The sequence below is a fragment of the Scyliorhinus torazame genome, chromosome 15, assembly GCF_047496885.1.
Source record: "Scyliorhinus torazame isolate Kashiwa2021f chromosome 15, sScyTor2.1, whole genome shotgun sequence".
Classification (NCBI taxonomy): domain Eukaryota; kingdom Metazoa; phylum Chordata; class Chondrichthyes; order Carcharhiniformes; family Scyliorhinidae; genus Scyliorhinus; species Scyliorhinus torazame.
In genome coordinates, this window is record NC_092721.1 from 187,339,172 (window position 1) to 187,355,168 (window position 15,997).

A 15,997-nucleotide genomic window follows, 5' to 3' on the forward strand; every position below is an offset into this window, starting at 1 on the left:
CACCACCAGTCCCACCCGCCCTCCCACCGGCGCACCCCACAGCCGCCCACTTCCCAGGTCAGTCGGTCCTTCCACCGGCCCCGTCTAGGGGTGATGACGCGGCCATAGAAGCCGAAACCACGCTCCCGGAGTCACAGACGCCCGAACCTCCACCGGCATCACCACCAAAGCTACGACGATCGCAGAGGACGACCAGGGCCCCCGGCTAATTGCTTCATTTTGAAATGTAAACTGTTGTAAATAGTTAAGATGTAATAAGGCAAAACGCTGTACGGAGGTATTACGGTACCTTCATAACTGCCACTTCTACCACTTTACCACGTTGTAATACGAAACCACCACCCTCGCCAGACTTTTTTTAACAGGGGGTGAATGTGGTAGTCTGTGTTAGAAGGAGTACGGTACCTGGTAATGCCGGAGATACCATTGGTGGCGAATGTACTTGTTCCCATTGGTTAAGCCTGTATGTTAGCTCCGCCCTGCAAGGCGGGGTATAAGAGCCCGTGCCGCCCCAGCAGCTTTCTTCTGTACCTGCGCTGCTGGGGGAAACATCTAGCGTATTAAAGCCTTCAATTGTCTCCAACCACGCTTCTGGAGTTATTGATCATGCATCACATCAGCAGAACTTCCCAACCACAGGATGATGCTGACATATTGAACAGCGAGTGGATTGAAGAATGAGGTGATGTTTAAGTGCTTTAAACACCTTCAAGTCCCCTTATTAAGGGATAGCCACAGATTAAGACTCTACTTTAGTGAGCAGACCAATTGTGGTAGCTTTATTCCAGCCGGCCTTTCTCGATTGTCCGATTCATTCTGAAAGAATGGAGTTCTGGTGCAGCGTAAGATTGAGAAAGTGATTTCACAGGTTGACGCTCCAACCCGTGACACTACAGAGTTGTAGGACAAGGACAGAAATACATTTTGTTCCACACTGTGATTTCCTGCTGTCAGCTACGTAAATACTGTGGCTACAAGAGCAGTTTAGTGGCTGTGAATTCTGCAGTGAGCGTCTTGCCTCCTGACTCCCGAAAGCCTGCCTGCCACCTCCGAGGCGGGTGTGTTTCGGAATACCCTCCACTTGCCTGGCAGAGTGTGGCTTCTACAGCACTCAAAAATCTCAACACCATTTTCAGGAAAAGTTGCTGTGGTTTTGTCCTTGAGCTGTTCATTGCAGTTCATAAAGCCTCTTTTTTAAGTAGACACATTTGCTGTTTAAATTGACTCCGTTTTTTGAGTAAACAGTCCTTGTTTGCTGTAAAACAGACTCCTTTCTGAGTCAGACTGTAAGTTCTCCCCCACCTCCAGTCCATTGACTAACACCATGACACTTACTAGCTGACACAGTGGATTGGATTGGGTTGGATTTGTTTATTGTCACGTGTACCGAGGTACAGTGAAAAGTATTTTTCTGCGAGCAGCTCAACAGATCATTAAATACATGAGAAGAAAAGAGAATAAAAGAAAATACATAATAGGGTAACACAACATATACAATGTAACTGCATAAGCACTGGCATCGGATGAAGCATACAGGGTGTAGTGTTAATGAGGTCAGTCCATAAGAGGGTCATTTAGGAGTCTGGTGACAGTGGGGACGAAGCTGTTTTTGAGTCTGTTTGTGCGTGTTCTCAGACTTCTGTATCTCCTGCCCGATGGAAGAAGTTGGAAGAGTGAGTAAGCCGGGTGGGAGGGATCTTTGATTATGCTGCCCGCTTTCCCCAGGCAGCGGGAGGTGTAGATGGAGTCGATGGATGGGAGGCAGGTTCGTGTGATGGACTGGGCGGTGTTCACGACTCTCTGAAGTTTCTTGCGGTCCTGGGTCGAGCAGTTGCCATACCAGGCTGTGATGCAGCCTGATAGGATGCTTTCTATGGTGCATCTGTAAAAGTTGGTAAGGGTTAATGTGGACATGCCGAATTTCCTTAGTTTCCTGAGGAAGTATAGGCGCTGTTGTGCTTTCTTGGTGCTAGCGTCGACGTGGGTGGACCAGGACAGATTTTTGGAGATGTGCACCCCTAGGAATTTGAAATTGCTAACCATCTCCACCTCGGCCCCGTTGATGCTGACAGGGGTGTGTACAGTACTTTGCTTCCTGAAGTCAATTACCAGCTTTTTAGTTTTGCTGGCATTGAAGGAGAGATTATTGTCGCTACACCACTCCACTAGGTTCTCTATCTCCCTCCTGTATTCGGACTCGTCGTTATTCGAGATCCGGCCCACTATGGTCGTATCGTCAGCAAACCTGTAGATGGAGTTGGAGCCAAGTTTTGCCACGCAGTCGTGTGTGTACAGGGAGTAGAGTAGGGGGCTAAGTACGCAGCCTTGCGGGGCCCCGGTGTTGAGGACTATTGTGGAGGAGGTGTTGTTGTTCATTCTTACTGATTGTGGTCTGTTGGTCAGAAAATCGAGGATCCAGTTGCAGATTGGGGAGCCAAGCCCTGGGTTTTGGAGCTTTGATATGAGCTTGGCTGAGATTATGGTGTTGAAGGCGGAGCTGTAGTCAATAAATGGGTGGTGCCAATAGATCATCTGGAGGGAATGTTGAAGGCTACACACTGGAGGTGTGAGAATAGCTATTCTAGTGTTTTATGTGATGACTTTGGAAGATCAGATTGTATTTAAGAGAAACTTTCTCTCCAGAGATTAAATAGATGAAATGGGATCCACGACACAGCATTGCACATGACCTGTATAGGAGCTGCCGTGTAGGACCAAATGGCCTTTTCTCACTTCATCCTTTCTTGAAGCATGGCGGAAAACATTTGATTGAAAAATACTGACTGGTGAAACTTTGAGCTACTTATTCGAAGGGCCTATTTCAGAACTCCCCCTCCCGAATGGATGAGACAGCTTTCCCTCAAAAACTTAGTGCCTTGCATTGAGTGGGAAGGAGTCAAGGGTTAACAAAGCAAAGTTGAATCATGGATTATACCTGGGGCACCAAGATTTATCTGGTTCTTTGTGGTTCAGAGCTGGCAGAATATCAATGCTTGCTGCAGGCAAGCTTTCGTAGAGATCCCAAATTCAGGCTCACAGGAAGTGAAGGGGTATCACGACACAGCAACAGCTAATCACATCTTTTGCTCGGTTTTGATTACTGGGGGAATGGAGAAGACCTGTTCTTACCTCCATGAGTTAGAAAATTGGGAATTTAAAAGAAATGTTTCCAACAGATTGGCAAATGTTTTAAACATCCCACTTTATTGACGTAGGTTTCCCTCTACCAACACCATCAAGATGAATAACAGATGAACCGATTAGTTGTCTGATTGTTGTGGATCTTGTTTTGTAAATAACGGCTGCCTCACTGAACTGACTGAATATAAACAAACTCATTTAACATGGCGTGCTTTTGGGTGCTTCTGAGGAAGTTGATTATAAATACAAAGTGGTTGTTTTTCACCGGAACAGACACGATGGGACAAAGTGCCTTTTCTGTGCTGTGGGCTTCTGTGAGTCTATGACAAGCTTTCCAGTGTGCAATCGTCACCTGTGGTCCTTCCTAAACCAGAGTTTCTCCAGAGTGTCTATTGACACTGCTGTGTCAGCCATTTGCTTCCAGGGTATTCTGCTCTGTAGATTTCTTTCTTATCGAGTCATGTTTCCTGACAAATAGTGTTTGATGGCACCTTAATGTATACCTGCTTTGTGTTATTGCACTGCAGCCTTTAATAATAATCTTTATTGTCACAAGAAGGCTTACATTAACAGCGCAATGAAGTTACTGTGAAAAGCCCCTAGTCGCCATACTCCGGCGCCTGTTCGGGTACACTGAGGGAGAATTCAGAATGTCCAATTCACCTAACAAGCACGTCTTTCAGGACTTGTGGGAGGAAACCGGAGCACCCATGAACGAGGTGACAAGATGATGCCTGGCACACAGTCCCACTACTGTATGAAGCTCTGATTAGACCCCATTTGGGAATACCACCTTAGATCTGGGCATTAACCTGCAGGAAGGCTCACCTGACCTTGGAGTGAGTGTAGTGCAAACTCACCAGAATGATACCAGGGCTAAAGGAGTTAAGTAATAAGCTTGTATTGCCTTGAAGACAGAAGATTAATGGATAATCTAATTGAGGAAGATGGAAGGGTTGATAGGATAGATAGAATGGAACTATTTCCTCTGGTCAAAGAGTCCAAGTCAAAGGGGTGGGATGGGGTGTGTCCATAACCTTGAACACAGTAAGAAGTCTTACAACACCAGGTTAAAGTCCAACAGGTTTGCTTCGATGTCAGAAGCTTATAGCCAAGTTCCGCACACATGAGTGTGACCTCAACCGGGACCTGGGATTCATGTCGCATTACATTCATCCCCCACCATCTGGCCTGCAAAATCCTACCAACTGTCCTGGCTTGACACAATTCACAACTCTTTAACCTGGGGTTACCCCATCTCTGGATCTGTAAAGATTTAATCACCTGCTAATGCTCGCATTCCAAGCATTGTCTGGCATCTTTGAATCTGTTTATATATATGTTTCTGGAACATACCTCTTCATTCACCTGAGGAAGGAGCAGCACTCCGAAAGCTAGTGACATCGAAACAAACCTGTTGGACTTTAACCTGGTGCTGTAAGACTTCTTACTGTGCTCACCCCAGTCCAACGCCGGCATCTCCACATCATAACCTTGAAGTTAGAGTTACAGAAGGTAGTGGAAATTTCGGACCTTCTTTCCCCCAAAAGTGCTGCTGAGGTGAGGGGTCAATTAAAAATGCCAAGACAAGCATTGATCATTTTTTCTTAGGTAAGGGTATTAAAGGTTATGGAGCCAACCCGGGTAAATGAGTTTGCCTAATTGAATGGGGTAACTGGTTCAAGGGGCTGTCTGGCTTCCTCCTATTCCTATAAACAATGTTCCTCTGCAGAGTGACCATACATCTCATTTTTAAAAGAGCATGTTTAAGCCCTATCACAAGTGTCCTGACCTTTTCTTAAATTCTCTTATATTTTCACCTCCTGATGTCTATTGTATTTCATAACACGCAATTGCGCCAAATGCCTACTGTTCCTGAAACAAAACTAAGAATAAACATAGGACAGTGTCATGTTGCTATATTATTATAAAATGATTTAGGAACTATCGTGTAATGTGCGTTTATACATGTATATCCACAATGCCACATCACTCACAATAGTCAGTGTGCCAAATCAATTCTGTATTATTGTGCCACATGGAGATAGACTCGGCCCGAGGCATATTTTCTCTCTCAGGACAAGTGCCTAATGCTGCTGAAGAAAGTCTTCAATGAGCCTTGTCCGTAATTGTGATTTTCTTTTGTTATTAAGCAAACAGCCCTCTTTTGGAAGACAGTAGAGGCAATCGAGAAATTTGTTGGTGAAAGGTGTTGCGTCACATATTCATACCCTTCAAGAGAACTTAGTGGAGGTGCTCGGCCTGTGTTTAGCACAGGGCTAAATCGCTGGCTTTGAAAGCAGACCAAGGCAGGCCAGCAGCACGGTTCAATTCCCGTAACAGCCTCCCCGAACAGGCGTCGGAATGTGGCGACTAGGGGCTTTTCACAGAAGCCTACTTGTGACAATAAGCAATTTTCATTTTCATTCGGGAGAAGGTGTGTCAAATCAGACACAAGGACCCTGTTGGCTTGAGACTGGGGAAATTAAGGAACAGGAATTTTGCAGAATATTTGCTCAACTGCTCTGATTTAATTGGAGCACTGGAAACCTGCCTTTGAGTGCACAGAAAATTTTGCGTGGGCACTTTCGAGAAGCCTGACAGTGTGGGAGAATACATGGCGGTGTGGGAGAACACTTACCACTCAAGAATTCCCACCCTAAATTTGATAGATGAGGGTTGTCTTTTTGATGATTGGGCAAATGCAAAACCAATAAGCTCCTGTCGCATGTCTGACTGGAACACTCAGAAAGGACACCTTGCTGATCGGCGGAGGAGTGTTTTTCAAGTGATGCCCAATAAGGCAGTAGAATACTCAGATCTGGTTAAGACAGGCAAGTCTATTTTGTGTCTGCCAGGCACCGCAGTCCCAATGGAATACGTCTTTTCAGCCACATGCAGTTTGGTCACATTAAAAAAAAATCACATTCCAGTGATTCTACTATTCTGTTTGTGCGAGTGAATTTTGACCAGTATTACATTCTTTGGAAACTGCCAAAAGGCAAGTGGACCATTCAAAAAATGGCTTCAAGTGAGAAACACATTCTTCAAGAAACATTGCACAGTGGAGGACAACATGATGAGGGCAGGGCAGGCACTCGTAAAGAGCAGCAACCACGTAATTGTAAGTATTTCCTTACATTTTCGTTTATTCATTATCAATGATATTTTGTTTCTTTTTAACAGGCACTTAATCTTGAGATATAAAGGTCTGGCATAGAAAGAATTAACGTGGAACTGGGTACCTTACCATTCACACTGAACACATGACCCGAATCCAGAGAGCAGTCTTGGACTGGACAGAGACGTGTATAGAGGCAAGCATGGAGACAGCTCCCAGCTCAGACAAAAGATCAGCCATGATCTCATTGAATGGTGGAGCAGGCTCGAGGGGCCAGGTGGCCTTCTCCTGCTCCTAGTTCTTATGTTCTTTATGTATACTGCATATATCCGTATATAGTTCACAGTACTAAATAAACACTTCCTGTTTTGTGACTCAGAACCTCTTTGTGAAACCTACTCAACAGCACACAAACTCTTCCAACAAATCTATGTTTGAACATTTGCACAGCGTTGTCCTGGTTGATTGTCATTGAGCTCACGTGAAAACGAGTAATTTCAGCAGGGGTCCTAAATTCCGCACAGGGAAATATTATCACCGTATTCCTGAGCTGTTTCTCTATTGCCAATACCCCGCTGAAATCCTCTCCATCGTGTAAATTTGGGACCTGAAGTTCTAGCCTATTGCAGAATCATGCCATTTTGCAGTGCATCTGCAGTATCAAGGTTTTGTAAGAGATGTAATCAATTCCTGCTGCAATTCCTGTAAAAAATGCCATTTCACATAATTTACACCATATTTTCCAGGCCTGTTCTGATGGTGGATTAATTATAAAGTGGTAGATCGCCAGCAGTGAGTTACAAAGCAGCTCAGTTAAGCAGATAGGATGGAAGTTCTAAAGCTGGAGCAATGAAATGCCAACATTCTGAAAGAATAATGAATGTCATGCTTTCCTCTTTTCTATGAGCCATTTATTCCTCTCCCTAATGATAACAGATATAAATATTTGGGTATCTTCTCTGTTGGTGCATTCCCCAGTTTATAACGGAAGTTTACAGATTAAGGGGGTGATTCTCCGAGCCCCACGCCGGGCTGGAGAATCGTGTCAACCGGGCCATGACGCCCCGACGCCGGCGCGCGATTCTCCGAGGTGTGGTGAATCGGCACCATTTGCGCCGGCTCGTTTGACGCGCCGCGGGCCGCCGGAATCAGCGGGGTTGCCGATTCTCCGGCCCGGATGGGCCGAGCGGCCGCGCGGATACGACAGAGTCCCGCCGGCGCCGTTCACCCCTGGTCGCTGCCGGCGGGAACTCTGCGCGAAGGGTCGGGGGTCGGCCTGTGGGGCGGGGATAAGCGATCCTTCACCGTCGGGGGCCTCCGATGGGGTCTGGCCTGCGATTGGGGCCCACCGATCGGCGGGCCAGCCTCTACCCCCCCCCGGGCCTACTTTCCTGTGTGGCCGGCCCCTGAACGCCAACGCCATGTTGAGTCGGGGCCGTCACCCTGAAGAAGTCCCCCGCGCATGCGCGGGTTAGCGCGGTGCCCATTTGGCGCCGGCATGAACCGCTCCAGCGCCGTTCGGTGATGGCCAGAATCGGTCGTCCCTGTGCCCATTTCGCGCCATCGTGAAACGCGACGGCGTTCACGACAGCGCAAACACTTGGGCTCCATTTTGGAGAATCGCCCCACAATTGCCTGGTCTGTGCAGAGATCGTCCAGAGCAGTGGTGAAACATATATCAGCTCCAGCTAGCAACAGAGATGAGAAAATTCATCACCGCCTCCAGTGTGCCAGCTCAGCCTTCGGCCTACTGAGGGTAAGAGTATTTGATAACCAGGATCTCAAACCCAAGACTAAGGTGAAGGTTTAATGGGAAGCAGATTTCCTTGTTCCTACATGTATCTGAGACTTGGACAAGCACCTGAAAGCACTGGAGAAATACCCCTGGAAATGCCTTTGTAAGATCCCCCAAATCTGGTGGCAAGAAAGGGAGGGTGCAGCAGCTATGTCCTCTCCCAAGCCAACCTGTCGAACATGGTGGCGCGAATCACTCAAAGCCAGCTCACATGGACGGGCGGGACATTTTATTCATATGCCTGACCCCAAAGCAATTACTCTACCGGGAACTCGGTCACAGCAGGCGATGTAGTGATCTCTGTATCTGTATATACATAAGGGGTTAATGTATAGTCATTACAGTTAAATGATCACTAGAGGGCAACACGAATAAGGGGTATAAAAACTGACTCAATCTGCTTTCCCAGCTCTCTTCAGGTGTGTTGTGACTAGAGAACAGGGGCAAAATTCTCCCGAAACGGCGCGATGTCCGCCGACTGGCGCCCAAAACGGCGCCAATCAGACGGGCATCGCGCCGCCCCAAAGGTGCGGAATGCTCCGCATCTTTGGGGGCCGAGCCCCAAAATTGAGGGGCTAGGCCGGCGCCGGAGGGATTTCCGCCCCGCCAGCTGGCGGAAACGGCCTTTGTTGCCCCGCCAGCTGGCGCGGAAATGACATCTCCGGGCGGTGCATGCGCGGGAGCGTCAGCGGCCGCTGACAGTTTCCCACGCATGTGCAGTGGAGGGAGTCTCTTCCGCCTCTGCCATGGTGGAGACCGTGGCGGAGGCGGAAGGGAAAGAGTGCCCCCACGGCACAGGCCCGCCCGCGGATCGGTGGGTCCCGATCGCGGGCCAGGCCACCGTGGGGGCACCCCCCGGGGCCAGATCGCCCCGCACCCCCCCCAGGACCCCGGAGCCCACCTACGCCGCCTTGTCCCGCCGTTCAAAAGGTGGTTTAATCCACGCCGGCGGGACAGGCAATTTATCGGCGGGTCTTCGGCCCATCCGGGCCGGAGAATCCAGCGGGGGGGGGGGGGCCCGCCAACCGGCGCGGCCCGATTCCTGCCCCCGCCGAATATCCGGTGCCGGAGACTTCGGCAACCGGCGGGGGCGGGATTCACGCCCGCCCCCGGCGATTCCCCGACCCGGCGGGGGGTCGGAGAATGACGCGCCAGAAGTGTAGGGCGTCATTCTCCGCCGGCGGGAGTCTCCGTTTTGCCGGCGCCCGGGGGTTTCCCGACGGCGTGGGGCTGCCCCACAATGGGAAACCCCATTGACCGGCCGGTGTTACGGAGACTCCCGCCGGCCGGTCGGGGCAGATATGCAAGTATAATATTCATAGTTTAATCTAATTCTATCTTGTTTAATTTAACTGCTAGTAAAAGTATTAAAGAATCAAACTCACAAGTTAATTGATTAGTTACTCAATAAATTATTTGTTATCGCTGGACGACTTTGAGTATTCATCATCATCAAAGTTAAGAACTTCTCGGCATAAACAAATGAGTAACATATATTACTTCAAGTAATATAACATGCTACCAGGTGTAGTAATGTAATATAACAGGCGACTCCCAGGAGGACAGCGGAAACACTTTAGGAATGTCCTCGAAGCATTCCTGAAGAGATCAGGGATGTCCCTGGCTTGTGGCCACTTCCAGTGTAAAAGGTTCATTTGGGAAGGCACCGAGCACATCGAGAGACTTCATCGGGAACATGGAGAGACAAAGTGCAGGTGTAGGAGAGAGTACGCAGACTTCCAGGTAACCCATCTTTTCACACAGCGCCTGTCCTGCAGGTAGCACATTGGACTCCACCAGCCATTTCAAAACACATTGAAGTGGCGCAGAAACTAGTACATTCTTGATCCCGAGGGAAATCCTGAGAAGAAGGAACCTACATTCAACGGTGTATTCTTTGATGGCTTGCTTCATCCTTATCAATGAGATGTAACATCATTTCTCATGGATATCTTGGGGAATATAAATCTATTACCTCCCATTATTCTTCAGTAGCTTCCCAATGTTAGACTTTGCCTAGAGGTACTCGGGCACCGTTAAGCCAACATTTGGTTCTGGTTCTTTCCATGGCAACCTGCCATTTTAGTGGAGCAAAGTCATCTGGGAAATTATCTTGTAAAGCAAATTATAAGGTGTAAGACTGAATTCAGGGAGTGAGCTAGATGGCTGGCGTGTGGTGCAGAATAATGTCAACAGCAGGCATCAATCCCTTTACAAGTTGAGGTGGTTTTTGGGGACTGTCTGCTCGCCCCATCCCATCATGTTATTATGGCTCTTGAGTCATGATTAGCAACCCTGGGGGAAAGATTATGTTAAAAGGAGAGAGAGCAAGAGGGAGAGAGAGAAGATTCCATTTTGCATATTTATAGCAAACGATAAACAGGTTTTATTACTGCAATTTATAATGTTATAGTCCAAGTCCAAATATAAGAGAGAAGTCAACCCCCCACCCCCCCCCCCCGCCACTCCCTCCATCCCCCACCCCCCACCCCAGGACAGCACTTTGGGTTTCGATTGGGAAATTAGTGGCTAGACGACTCGCTCACCATTCAACAAAGGGCAGACTGTTGATGATGGAAGGCCAGTAAGGGAGCTTCCTGCACGACAGGGACTGCAGCCTGACATTGTAGGTAAAGAGAAAGAGCGGGTGCCTTCATCTTCAGGCACCCTTGTCAGCAACGTCAAAACAAGCAAATAAAGATTAAAATGGCCACCGTTGCGGGGGAAAAGCCCTTCATCGACAGCATTGCCTGCGGCTGCGGTTGTGGCAAGCCACATGGCAGTCGGTGAGGTGAGATGGGGAGGAGGCAAGGTCACCTCCAGGCAGCTGCCACGCTCTCAATGCCATAGGAGGCCCAATTCCAGTCAGGCAATAATCGGTATTAAATCTAGCTCAGTTGACTGCCAGCGGAAAGCCCTTCCATCCCTGATCTGGCCTCTGGGGAAATGGCTCATGGGGCGCGAGAGTGCTGGTAAACCAAAATTAGCTGCCTATCTGGTTCCATTCGTGCCCAATCGGCCTACAGAAATCCTGTCCCAACTCAGTCGAGAAGTATGTTGTGACACACTGACTATAGATGTCACTGAGTTCTGGGGCGAAATTCTCCGTTATCGGCGGAAAGTCCGCCGATCGGCGCAAAAAACGGCGCAAATCCCACTTGCGTCACGTCATAAAAATGGGACGATAGTCTCCGGCCCGAAATGGGCTAGCAGCGACGTAACGGGATCCGCGCTTGCGCAGTGGTTCACGCCGTGCAGCGTCATACGCGCTGCACGGCGTGACGGCTCATAAGGCCGCGCAGCTCCCCCCCACCCGACCAGAACACCCGACCGCAACACCCGACTGGATGGCTGGCCGTCGCTCAGCCCCGAGGTTCGAGTCACGCGATGTGGAGGCGCTCCTGGACGCGGTGGAGCAGAGGAGGGACGCCCTGTATCCCGGGCACGGCCGCAGAGTTGCCCCACGCCACAGCCGGCGTCTGTGGAGGGAAGTGGCAGAGGCCGTCACCGCTGTGGCCCTGACACCACGGACAGGCACCCAGTGCCACAAGAAGGTGAACGACCTCGTCAGAGCAGGCAGGGTGAGCCTCCCCCATATCCCCCCTCCCCCATATCCCCCTCCCCATATCCCCCCTCCCCCATATCCCCCCTCCCCCATATCCCCCCCTCCCCCACTACCCAGGACACCACTATCCAGGACACCCCTACCCGGGACAGCACTACCCGGGACACCCCTACCCGGGACAGCACTACCCAGGACACCCCTACCCGGGAAGACAAAATACCGGACAGTGACTCAGAGTGGATGGGTGGAGACGAACCCCCACCCCAAAGTGCCATGGAGTCAGAGTGGGACGAAGAGCACGACACAACGCCACTGCTGTCACCAACACCCTCCACCATCGCAGAAACACTCACCACGGTTGGGCACTTTAGTGATGAGGCGTCTGGTACACTCACTGGTGCCCACAACACAGCCGTCCCGGTACAGCAGGTGGAGGTAGGAGCAGCAGAGGGACCGGGCGGTCGGAGGGCAGCCCAGGCCAAGCGAACATCTGCCGCCCAGATGGATCCCGGGTTCCTGCAGTTACCACACCCACACATAGATCCGATGCAACCACCGACACGGAGACGAGCGAATAGGGTGACGGGTGGCTTGCGGCGGCTGCGGTCGCAGGTGGAGGAGTCCACCCGCGTCCAGGAGCTGGGAGTGGTCCCGGTCATGCGTGCCACCCAGGCTGACACCGCACGGGTGGCGTCCGCGGTGGAGGCAATGGGTGCGACGGTGTCAGACATGGGGAACGGTTTGCGAGGCCTGGGGCCTTCCGTGCAGGCGGCGTATGTGGCCCAGGAAATGGCTGCCCTCTCACAGGAGGCCATGAGCCAGTGCCAGCGCCAGATGGCAGAGGCGCTCAACGCCATAGCCCAGTCTCAGCAGGCCATGGCCCAGTCTCAGCAGGCCATGGCCCAGTCTCAGCAGGCCATAGCCCAGTCTCAGCAGGCCATCGCTGAGGGCATCGGCGCCAGTGGCCATGTGCGAGCCGGCGTCGCACTGTCACAGACAAGGTTTGACAACCCCCTGGGCTCCATGGCTGCAAACCTGCAGACCCCTGTCGATACCAGCACGGGCCTCCAGGACTGGCAGCGCCAGATGTCGGGGGCGCGTCGGATGGCCAGTCCGTTCCCATCCCCCACCCATGTAGAGGCCTGGGGGCCATCGGGCACCCCGAGGGAGGAGGAGGTGGTGTGGTCCGTCCCGGCTCCCTCTGTAGGGGAGGTCCCGGTACACCGCGACACCTCGGACTCCCCCCCTTCCATCCCAGGTGCATCGGGTGGGCAACGGGCAGGACAGGCTGGCAGCTCGCCATCCCAGTCGCCCGGGCCGCAGCCTGGCCCATCTAGGCCAGGACGCCCCAGGAAACGGCCGCCAAAGGGATCCAGTGTCAGAGGGCAGGAATCACAGGAGTCCACCTCCAGTTCTGCTGTACCGTCTGGGGAACCACGTAGACGTAGTCAAAGGGCCCGTAAGGCCAAACAATTAGACACTGAGTAAGTTGGCACGGGTGCAGGGCATAGATGAGCTTTAGGGGCTAGGGCACGTGCATGAACTCCTTTGGTTATTAAAGTCAATGTTACACCTACCGAAGCTGCCTTTGTGCTCTGTCCAAAGTGTGCGGGCGTGTCATGTACGTTGAGCGCAAGTGTGTGTGTGACGGGTGGTCTTACCTCAGCCCCAGGTGAGTTTGCCCCCTTCCCCCTGGGCCGCCATCAACATCCCCCGGGCAGAGGACGGGACCGTGCGCTGCAGTGTCACAGCCGCATGCAGGGATGGTCCGGGTGGATGGTGGTACTGTGGCCATGGGTCAGACATAGTCCAACGATGTAGAGCCAGGAGCTCATCGCAGGGCGGGTTGTCATCATCCTCCATGGCCTGCGATAGACACGCGTCCACCCGCAACTGGGTGAGCCCGGCCCGTTGTGCCGCCGGTGGATCGGCAATTGGGGGTGGGGGGGTGGTGTGCATGCGGGTGGGGTGTGTGGGGTTGGGGAGGGGGGTGAGGGTGCTGGGTGGGTGGATGGGTGGGGGGTGTGGGTGGTCGGCTGTTGCCATGGTGTGCGGTCTGTGGCCATACTACCCGATTCCCACGCCCATCTAGTCAGTGAAGCGGGCGGCTATCAGTCTGTCCCGTGCCCGCTGGGCCAGCCGGTAACGGTGGACAGCCACCCGCCTGTGTCTACCCCGTCTGCCCTGACCATTGCCTCCATCCCCCTCATCTGGGGAGGACTGTGCCTCTTCCTGCTGCTCCTCCACTCCGCCCTCCTCTGCCTGCGGCACATCGCCCCTCTGCTGGGCTATGTTGTGCAGGACGCAGCACACCACAATGATGCGGCCGACCCTATCTGACCGATACTGGAGGGCGCCCCCAGAGAGGTCCAGGCACCTGAAACGCATCTTCAGCACGCCAAAGCACCTCTCGATCACTCCCCTTGTCGCTACATGGGCATCATTGTAGCGGTTCTCCGCCTCATTGCGTGGCCTCCGTATAGGCATCATCAGCCACGATCGCAATGGGTAGCCCCTGTCGCCCAGCAACCAGCCCCTCAGCCGGGGATGGCGTCCCTCGTACATGCCGGGGATGGATGACCGCGACAACACGAATGAGTCGTGTACACTGCCTGGGTGACGGGCGCAGACGTGCAGGATCATCATGCGGTGGTCGCAGACCACCTGTACGTTCATCGAATAGGTCCCCTTCCTATTAGTGAACACGGCCCTGTTATCTGCAGGTGGCCGCACGGCGACGTGCGTCCCATCAATCGCGCCCTGGACCATGGGGAACCCGGCAACGGCAGAGAAGCCCACGGCCCGGGCATCTTGGCTGGCCCGGTCCACGGGGAAGCGGATGTAGCGGTGTGCCATGGCATAAAGGGCATCTGTCACTGCCCGGATGCACCGATGCACCGATGTCTGCGATATGCCGGACAGGTCCACACTCGGTGCCTGGAATGACCCCGTTGCATAAAAGTTCAGGGCCACCGTAACCTTGACGGACACGGGGAGAGGGTGTCCCCCGCCAGTGCCACGCGGTGACAGGTGTGCCAGCAGGTGGCAGATGTGTACCACGGTTTCCCGGCTCATCTGGAGTCTCCTCCTGCATTCCCGGTCCGTGAGGTCCTGGTATGACTGCCGGGGCCGGTACACACGGGGCGCCCTCGGGTGCCTCCGTTGCCGTGGGGCCGCGACGTCCTCCTCCCCCTCCTCGTCCTGTCGGTCAGGTGTGCCTCCAGCCTGGGCGGCTGCCGCCTGCCCCTCTGCGGAAGCCTGCGCCGCCTCTCTGGCACGCTCCTCCTCCTCCTCCTCCTCATCCAGGGCAACATAGACATGAGCGGCTGCCACCACGGCGGCCAACATCGCTGGATGGTCTGAAAATATGACGGCCTGGTGGGGGGGAGGGGAACGACGACATGTCATCATTGCCCATATCCCGTCCTCCCCCCAGCCAGGTGGCATGGACCGCATGGGTCCAACTGTTGGAGGCTGGCACCTGGCCAGGTGGACCAACTCATTTGCCCTCCCATCACCCTCCTTGGCACGGACCCCCTCCCCAACCCCCAACCTCCACCCCGGCACGGGCCCCCCCCCAACCTCCACCCCGGCACGGACCCCCCCCCAACCTCCACCGCAGCACGGACACCCCCCCAGCCCCCACCCCAGCACGGACCCCCTCCCCAACCTCCACCCCGGCACGGACCCCCCCCAACCTCCACCCCGGCACGGACCACCTCCCCAACCTCCACCCCAGCACGGACCCCCCCCAACCCCCAACCTCCACCCCGGCACGGACCCCCCCCCAACCCCCAACCTCCACCCCGGCACGGACCCCCTCCCCAACCTCCACCCCAGCACGGACCCCCCCCAACCCCCAACCTCCACCCCAGCACGGACCCCCCCCCCCCAACCTCCACCCCGGCACAGACCCCCTCCCCAACCCCCAACCTCCACCCCGGCACGGACCCCCCCCCAACCCCCAACCTCCACCCCAGCACGGACCCCCCCAAACCCCCAACCTCCACCCCAGCACGGACCCCCCCCCAACCCCCAACCTCCACCCCAGCACGGACCCCCTCCCGGCACTCCCCCGGAGCCCAGCCTACTCTAACCACCACCACCACCCCCCCCCCCCCCCCCGCCGCACACACACACAAGCCGAGACACACCTCTCCTCACGCAATCAGTCTGCGGCCACGCCATTTCCTGCCCAGAGCCAACCCCCCAGGCCGTCACTCACCTCCTCGCTGGTTGGCGTGAGCCTGGAGCACCGGGTCATGCCGATGAAAAGGAGGTTTGATGACCGTTCACGTCGACGGGACTTTGGCCCATCCGGAAGGGAGAATATCGGCAGGCCGAAAATCGGCTGCCTTGCGCAGACCCGTGACAT

General features: G+C 53.6%; 1 long non-coding RNA gene across 1 annotated transcript in view; it reads left to right on the forward strand.

Annotated features, from left to right (window-relative positions):
- The window catches only part of LOC140391464 (uncharacterized), a 43,050-nt gene extending 36,414 nt beyond the window's left edge, over positions 1–6,636 (forward strand). The window contains exon 2 of the long non-coding RNA XR_011935084.1: positions 6,328–6,636. This is a non-coding gene — a long non-coding RNA (uncharacterized lncRNA). The remainder of the gene's footprint in view (positions 1–6,327) is intronic.
- Positions 6,637–15,997: the final 9,361 nt, after the last annotated feature.